The sequence below is a fragment of the Drosophila suzukii genome, unplaced genomic scaffold (assembly GCF_043229965.1).
Source record: "Drosophila suzukii unplaced genomic scaffold, CBGP_Dsuzu_IsoJpt1.0 scf_4, whole genome shotgun sequence".
In the NCBI taxonomy this organism is placed as follows: domain Eukaryota; kingdom Metazoa; phylum Arthropoda; class Insecta; order Diptera; family Drosophilidae; genus Drosophila; species Drosophila suzukii.
In genome coordinates, this window is record NW_027255927.1 from 6,146,272 (window position 1) to 6,155,162 (window position 8,891).

An 8,891-nucleotide genomic window follows, 5' to 3' on the forward strand; every position below is an offset into this window, starting at 1 on the left:
AGAATAGATCCGGGTAATCACCATCTGACAATAACGAAAATTTCAGGCTGTGTCAATTGCCTGTCAACCTACCATTAGACAAGCAGTTAACCCTCCTCGGTTTTGTCATTAGAGACACCATTCAATGTTGCATAAACATTCGGAGTCCACGGCACAAGTATCTGCCGTTGCTACAAGTATTGCAAGCGGATAAGGCTCAAGATACAAGTAAAAAAAGCAATTATCAGCAGATTTTCAGCCGTGTCGCAGCAACAGCCGCTGGAAAAGCAGTTAAAGGACCAAACACGCGACCGCAAAATTGTCGCACAGTTAAGACTCTGGTTCTCAGCTTAATCTAAGGTAAGATTAAGTCGTTAAGTGTTCAAGGGATCACGATGACGGTGGCTAACGCCAGGTAGCTGCCTAGCAACTCACATTGCTTTACTCCTAGTGAGAACGAACGTTTCACCCTAACCTCAACCTATTTCTTGGCGTCAGAGACGTTTCTGCGCTTCTTGATGAGTTCTCCGCAGCTGTCGTGATGTGGCTGATGGCGCTGTTTACTGCTGCTCTGCTCCTGGTCATGCTTGTTGCGAGGCTGGATTTATCGTAGTCTCTGAATTATGCTAAGCCTTTAGGCTTTTCAAGGGCAACGCCTTTTAAATGCCTTAACCGGTCGACTGCTCGCCCTTCCTGGCTGGTAGTGTGGTTTGCTGGCACCCGGGGCTTCGGTCAGTTGCACTTCTGGGACTTCATCGGTAACGGCACGGCTCCCCAGGACAACGTTCTCGAAACTACAAATCGATCGACCGCTCGTCCTTCCTGCCGGGATCTGCTATATTGGGCAAGACACACTGGGTTTAACTTAACTGCTCAACTCTGACGGACCCAACGGGCGATGTTCTAGGGTGTGGTCGTGACAAGAGTAGGACAAAATTGCCTTGACTTATCCGTACGATGCCCTCAGGAACTCAGCTACAGGTGACTCAATTTGAAGATTCCTGATGTCCTTGCTAATCGTAGGCTTCTCACGGCGCTACTTCCAACAATTATTTCCCTTTTGCGCACGACCTGCTGGTAGTCTCCACTCCAGGTGCAAGGTCCGTGGTTCCTGTTTGAAACCTGTGCCCTCTGCACACGGCTTCCAACTGCTTCCAACGCCGACCCGCTGCTGAGATGTTAAACTTATTCTCCTGGTCTAAAGTACACGGCAGGGTCCAAAGTCTGGCGCTTTCCGTTATTTCCCTTTGCGCACAACCACTTTCTCTCTTCAAATTCTCGTTCTCCAAGCTCTCTGCGCCCAACTTCTCGTTTTTCAAAGTCTCGTTCACCATTTTCTCCTTCACCATTTCTTCCAGCTTGTCGGTCTCTAAAATCTCACTCTCCAAACTCCCTTCGCCTTGGCGCTACAACGCGCAAACTCGTGCCATACCAAATATAACGCTAGTTTACAAAATAATATTTTGAAACTGCCCCAAGAAGGATGAGGTGTGGTGGTGAGTGGTTCCTGGTATAGCTAGATCTTAGAAAAGAAGACTAACAATTTTAAATGGATCCTTTTTCTTTATAGAATTATTTAAGACAATTTTTTTTGTATCTTTGTGTTTTTTTTTTTAAACATTTGAGTTGCGCTTTACTACTTAAGATAATATATGTTTAAGCTTATAACTATAACGTCATAGGCTTCATTGAGTATATTGTGAGCTACAACTAGGCAAAGCTGGAAAATATGGAATTTTTTGCCATTTAGTGAGTGCAAGACGATCGTTGATATTGTAAAATCTCGAAAAAAAAATTCGACCACTAAAGTTACCACCAATACGAACTAAATAAGCAATATTTTGACAAAATCCAAGAAAAAATAAGTTATATATTGCGCATGAAAATTGAATTTCAGTATTTACCAACGTAAAGATGTTAATGTTATTCCCTTAGGCAGCTATCGATATTACTGGGGCGGGCTTTTTTACAGGTGATGAGTTGCACTTTTGGTTGGACAAACATTTACTTGGATTTCATTTCAGGATTTCTTGTGTTCCTCTTTCTGTTAATTGTTGGTGCGATGCGTGTTGTCTGTCTTGTTTAACCGCCTGGATACGGTGTAGACCTGAATCTGCATCGTTTCCTCCTTTTTTCGGGGACAAAAAGCAAAGCTCTTCCGGCGCATTCCGTATAGAATCCACGGGTTCTACGGTGTGTGTGGTCTGTGTGACTTGTGTTGCTTACTTTCATCCGTGGCTCGCGCCTGACGCAGAAAACGTTGCCTCGTCGTCGGGGTCGTTGTAGGGTCTCCCTTGGCTAGTCCTTTCTGCCTGGCGTAACCACGGATGACCCTGGCAAGTGCCTGACTCCTGTTGCCTTGCATCCATTGTTTTACCTCGCTAACGTGGATAGTCCACCCGACACTACGTCGTCCACCGCTGGCCTCCATTGCCTGCGTCTTTTTCAGATTTCGCCGTACGATCTCAAAGATCTCCCCGAGTTTGTTGGCGTTTTTATACGGTGCCTTCGTGACCCGTCCAGTGCCTTAGTTTTCCGTGTCATACAGGGCGACCGAGAGTCGTGACTCTCTGCTTTGGGTCAGAAACAATGGAATATAACCAGAAGACTCCGATATTCGTGTTCATCTCTAGAAAAAGCTCCGCCCACTTCTCGCCCCAGTTTCTGTGGTTCTGCTCTGCGAACCGCGCTATCATGGTTTACTTGCTCTGTTCTGTTTTCTTGCGTCGTGCGGTGAACTTCTGTCGAAACCCCATCTCGGCTAGGAAACTCTTGAAGATCCGGCTCGCAAATTGTACTCCGCTGTCCGTTATGACAGCCTTCGGGACCACATACACCGCAAAACTCTGAAGGAAACTTAATAGAGATTCCTGAAGAAAAAAATGATATAGATATCGCTTAGGATCTGTCCTTTAAAGGTAAATCTAAACGGATGACAGACAAAACTGCAGTGACGTAATTCATAGAAATGGACTCTTAAGTACTGAAATTAAGGAAGGATACGCTTGCTCTGGAAAGGGAGAAGTTTATGAGGGCCAAAGAACTAGACAACTGGAAAATGGAATTAGAGGAAAAGCGCTTGGACAACGACTTGAAAAAACTGAAAATGGAACTAGAATACTAAGAGCGATTGTTGAAGATTGAGCTTGAAATGAAAAATAAATTTTAGAAAAAGGATTTTATTTATTGTTCAAACATCGGGGGGTACACGTTATTCCTTTAATTTTCAGCGGCAGCAGAACTTCGAGTATTTCCTATCTGATTTATTGCCGTTCTGGAGTTCATAAAGATGTACATGTTTGTCCGGTATATCGTGATCAGTCAGCAAAATGTTATGAATTATGCAGGACACCATAACAGAGAGAGAGAGGGCAGAGAGATGCCTTGGTTGAACTATTTGATAGTCATATTCTTAGTTATTTTAAGCTATAGAGTTTCCCTTTAAATCCCGAAACAATTTTCAACTCAAACGCGGTATTGGCTGTGTCTTTTATTGAAATTCAGCTGCACATTCGGTTCCAACTGACGTGAACTGCTGCGGTATGGGGTAAATAAATTTTAAGGCAGAGCCGCCTTCAATCCACAGATTTCCACTAAAATGTCTTTTAAGGAGCTTTCCATCTATTAAAATTTTAAATATTTTAGAGTCGTGGTAGCTACCGGGACTTCCTATTATAACATCTCGAATGCGGAGCTTGTGGTCACATACAGCTTGAATCTTTACAAAATATATATAGCCAATGCAGTAAGGCAATTCATGGAAGGTATTTGAAACTTCTTCTCTTTTAGGCCAATAGATATACTTTCTTGAAAGTCGCAAAATGGCAGTAAAAACTCGATTCGTGAATAGTGCTAACGTCCCACCATACCGATCTCAAATATTGTAGAGATTTTTCTTACGGAAACTCTGTTCCCTGATGAGCCCAATCGAAACAAAACTATTTCTAGTTGCAAGTCTATATGATATTGGTTCCAGTCGATTGAAATATTACGTCGTTTTTTTTTAGATCCAACAACACTAAAAACTGATTTTTGGACACCCTTAACATTTGCTTAAAAGAGCTCAGGATGTTATCTCGCCAATCATGGGACTTTTTAATCCGAAAAAAGTTTCCTCGACGAAACTACTGAATATGACTAATATCAAAAGTGTCTCCATTGTTTCATGAATTTCTTCATCCACTTGACCCCTCGGAGAAGCACCTGCAATGGCTAAAATTAATTTACTCAAATTATGTATAGTTCTTTTACCTATACTTTCAATGATTTCAATATCAAGCACAGCATTGTTTATGATCTATTTCAGCATTACATTCCTTACACTTTTACGTGGCATTTTGGGTTGTGTTATGCAGACATATACATATATTTTACACACGCATAAGTGATTTATTTTTAATGACAGAAAATTTCATGGCCTTCCTCTCATTTCCAGCTCTACATTTTTTAACAAATACTCTAAGCGGTACAAAAATTTAAATGTTGGCTTTCTTTTGTAATGCAACGATATTTTCAAATAAAGGGCGTTCACAGTTCTGGAAAACTTACAAGGTTTACACCTCTGCAAAGCAATTGAATAGTATGGTATCAGTATAGCATTAATGTAGCAAATACCATAGAATCATCCCAGCCCTAAGACTGCTAATTCAACAAATACCGGTCAAATAGTCAGTATAAATATTTTTATATATGAACCACTTTCAAGTTGCGATGAACTAAAAAAAGATTTTTGAAACGGAGAAAAATCTGTATTAACTTTACTGTTTTATTCGACAAATTTTTTTTAATTTTGTCTGTCTGGTCGACCTCCGTACTCCTACTGAGCCAGCCCCGAGTATAATAACACGACGCCGCTGCCGGTTCAGGCGCTGCAGGTTCTCCCGGTACTATGCTAGCAAGTTCTTTAGTTTGTTGTTCATGCTGTAACGGTTGACCTGGTGTTTTGTGTGAAGTCTGATTCAATACGGGGTTAGTTTTTGTGTTACTTCCATCTCTACCACGGGCTTTAGTTCATTATTGTACGCTCTGTGTGTCTTTTCTGTCGCCGTGTGATTGATCATTGCTATCACTGTCACACGAAGCCTGATACTTTAAGTGGGTCCTCGTATTTTGGTGCTATCTTGGCTACGAACCCAATATCTGCTTTGGATATTTGGTGATGTCGTCCCCATGTGAGGTCTCCAGTCTTGGGCCTCCAGTCCCTTTCCCGTAGGTTATACGCTCTGGCTTGATCTTGTGCTACTTTTCCCATGTTCCGATGTGTCAACTTGCTTGATTCTACCTTTCGTTGTAATCGTGTGTCGATCGTCTCCTTCACCATTCTGGATCCGGGTGTGGTTTCGTTAAACAGGCTTCCAGGTAGTCGTATTTCCCGTCCGTATTATATATACGTAGGGCTATATCCGGCTGATTCTGACCTGCTGCTGTTGATTGCCATTGATATCTCGGGTAGCTAGTCGACAAACCGCGTGTGTTCTGTTCTAGGGAATTGGCCTGTCATTGTTTTAATTGTTCTGTTTGCCCTCCCTGCCGGGTTCTCCTGCGGAGTGTATGGGGCTGTCAGCTGGTGTTGTGCCTTAAACTTGTTGCTCGAGAACTTTACCCCGTTATTCTTGATGAGTTCTTTCGGTGCTCAATACCGTGTTAGGATTTGCTCTCGTAGTAATTGTATCACGTTTTCCGTTGTTGCTTTTCTGACGGCTGCCAGCTCTACCCATTTCGAGAACTTGTCGAACACAACCAGTAGCATGCTGTTGCCGTGGCTAGATCTCGGTAGTGGGCCAACGAAGTATATGCAGAGGGTTTCCCAGGGTGCTTTCGCTATTTGTGTCAGCATTTTCCCCGTTGTCTGTTGTTGTGAAGTCTTTTAGCATGTTTCGCAATATCATATGTACTGCTGTATATCCCCGCCATTATCCGGTGCTTAGTTTTCATGATCCCTAGGTGTCCTGCTGTTGCTTCGCTCTGGTTTTTCCTCAGAACTCGTTCCGGTTGGTTCTTTGCCACGCATAGTTTCCAAGGTTGCGTATCATCGTCTTCGGCATGACGGTAGATGTATTTATAATTTTTTCTACAGTACTGCATAATATGGCCACGTTCCTGGATCTCTATCTATCGCCAGGAGTTTCTGTTTTATCCACTCGGCTTCCTCGACATCGGCTCCGTGTACCTTTTCCTTGAGCATCCGGGATAATGCATCTGCCACGACCATAAGCTTTTTTTTGCGGACACTGGCGCACTTTTTTTTTCGGTGGCCGAGTATTTTTTCTCTGTCTTTGTAAGTTTTCGACTGGCGTATGAGATAACGTGTTCGCCATTGATCGGCATTCTTCATGTTTAGCATACCGTTTGAACTCTACTCGACTGTTTCGGTAAGCCCACTCAAGTTTTTTCTCTTCTGTGAGCGTAGTAAATCTCATGTTTTTTCGGAGTTTTCTAGTATATTCCTTCGCTGGCTCATCCTGCCTCTGGCGCCTAACTGTAATGCTTTCCATTGATTTTTGCTCGTGGTCCGCTGGTCTATAGCACTCCAGCACTTTTCTGAAGATACTCCATGATGGCATTGGGGTTGGGTGGGTGTGCCACCAGTCCAAGGCACACCCTCTGAGTAGTATTACCATGGCACCTGCTGCGTGATCGAGTTCTATCCCGTAAGCCTCTGCTAATTCCCCCGTTCTGCTTATGAACTCTGCCGGGTCGCCAGTGCCGTCGTATTCTTCTACCCAACATCGTTTTACTCCCATTGTGGCGACTTATTTCCTGTCGGTCCTTGTGGGTTCGGGTACTGGTTTTCCCTCGTGCATATCAGTTGTGTTCGGTACTTACGGGAATATTTCCTATTTCTCCTCGATGTGTTGCCTTGTGTCGGATGTCCCGCTAGTGCCTTTCGGTTGATTTCCTATCCCGTCGGGTATTGCCGATGGGCTTCTTGCGTGCTTCAGTGACAGCTCTATGAACTCCGTCATTTGCCTCCGTCTTGGCTTTGAATTTTATCAGATATGTTTAAAGTTGGGCTTTAGTGATGTTGCTTATCCAGCCTCGAGTTAACTTGTCTGCCATTGTGTTTATTTTTAATTGTGTTGAGTAAGATGGCAAACGATCTTTGGTGTTTCCATTCGAGGTTACTGTCTATTTGCCTTCAATTTGTTCGGGCGCATAGAGAGAACGCTTTGAATTATGCTTATATTTACTGCGATCGGATAGAGCTAGGGTATGGTAGATAATGTTGATGGCTGGGCGCCTCTGCTGCGGAAGGACCGAGCTTCGTACTGCTTGCTTCGTCGTGTCGGCGCTGCGGAATGGCCGAATTGTGTAATGCTTGCTTCGTTGTGTCGGCGGTGAGGAAGGGCAGAGTCGTGGCCTGCTTGCTTTGTTGTGTCGGTGCTGTGGAAGGGCCGAGTTGTGGGCTGTTTCCTCAGTCTTGTCCGTCGTTCGAGTAGGTCGTAGAAAGGGCCGAGTTGCCTACTGCTTGCTTCATCGTGTCGGCGCTGTGGAAGGGCCGAGTTGTGGGCTGTTTCCTCAGTCTTGTCCGTCGTTCGAGTAGGTCGTAGAAAGGGCCGAGTTGCCTACTTCTTGCTTCATCGTGTCGGCGTTGTGGAAGGGCCGAGTTGTGGGCTGTTTCCTCAGTCATGTCCGTCGTTCGAGTAGGTCGTAGAGTTCTGGGTCGTTGGGAGAAACGATCTACTTGGCTTTCGGGTGGGATTTAGGAGTGTAGGGCATCGTTTCGACCTGCCGTCGGAAGCCGATCACTGAGATGGGCCTGAATTTCGAAACCAGGCCTGGCTCAGTGATCACGACCTGGCCTGGGCTGAATTACGAAAACCTAGCCGGGAAGCCGGTGATCCTTACCAGGTCGTGGAGCCAATTTAAAACCAAGCTTCTACGGATCCACTATCACCTTTAGTAGGAATTTGTATGGGAGGTGGCAGCACGAGGTACTGAGAGGGCGATCGCACTGCTTGGTGGGGAACTTGTGGTCCGGCTGAGATAGCCCTTTGGTGGCAGACCGAGGTACTGAGAGGGCGATCGCACTGCTTGGTGGTGAATTTGGATGACTCCGACTGGAGTTGGCTGCGGGGATTCCGCCGGGCGTGAACGGCGTGGTGTATCTACTCCGGGTGAACTTGGAGACTACGGCGGTCCTACACTCCGGATATTTTCGGAATCTACTAGGTTTCTACACTCCGGATATTCTCGGAGTCTACGCGGTTTTCTACACTCCGGATATTCTTGGAATATACTAGGAATCTTCCCTCCGGATGTTCTCGAAACCGGGCCTGGCTCAGTGATCACGACCTGGCCTGAGCTGAATTACGAAAACCAAGCCGGGAAGCCGGTGATCCTTGCCAGGTCGTGGAGCCAATTTAAAACCGCGCTTCTACGGATCCACTATCACCTTTAGTAGGAATTTGTATGGGAGGTGGCAGCACGAGGTACTGAGAGGGCGATCGCACTGCTTGGTGGGGAACTTGGGGTCCCGCTGAGATAGCCCTCTGGTGGCAGAGCGAGGTACTGAGAGGGCGATCGCACTTCTTGGTGGTGAACTTGGATGACTCCGACTGGAGTTGGCTACGGGGATTCCGCCGGGCGTGAACGGCGGGGTGTATCTACTCCGGGTGAACTTGGAGTCAACGGGGGTCCTACACTCCGGATATTCTCGGAATCTACTAGTTTTCTGCACTCCGGATATTCTCGGAGTCTACGCGGTTTTCTACACTCCGGATATTCTCGGAATATACTAGGATTCTAAACTCCGGATATTCTCGGAGACTACGAGGACTCTACACTCCGGATGTTTTCGGAGTCTACGAGGATTCTAAGGTGGGAGCTCTCGGCCGAGATGCGCCGCGCGGATGCGAAACCAAACACGCGCCGTTGATCTGGGTCGAGAAAGGGTAGGAGAAGGAGGAGGG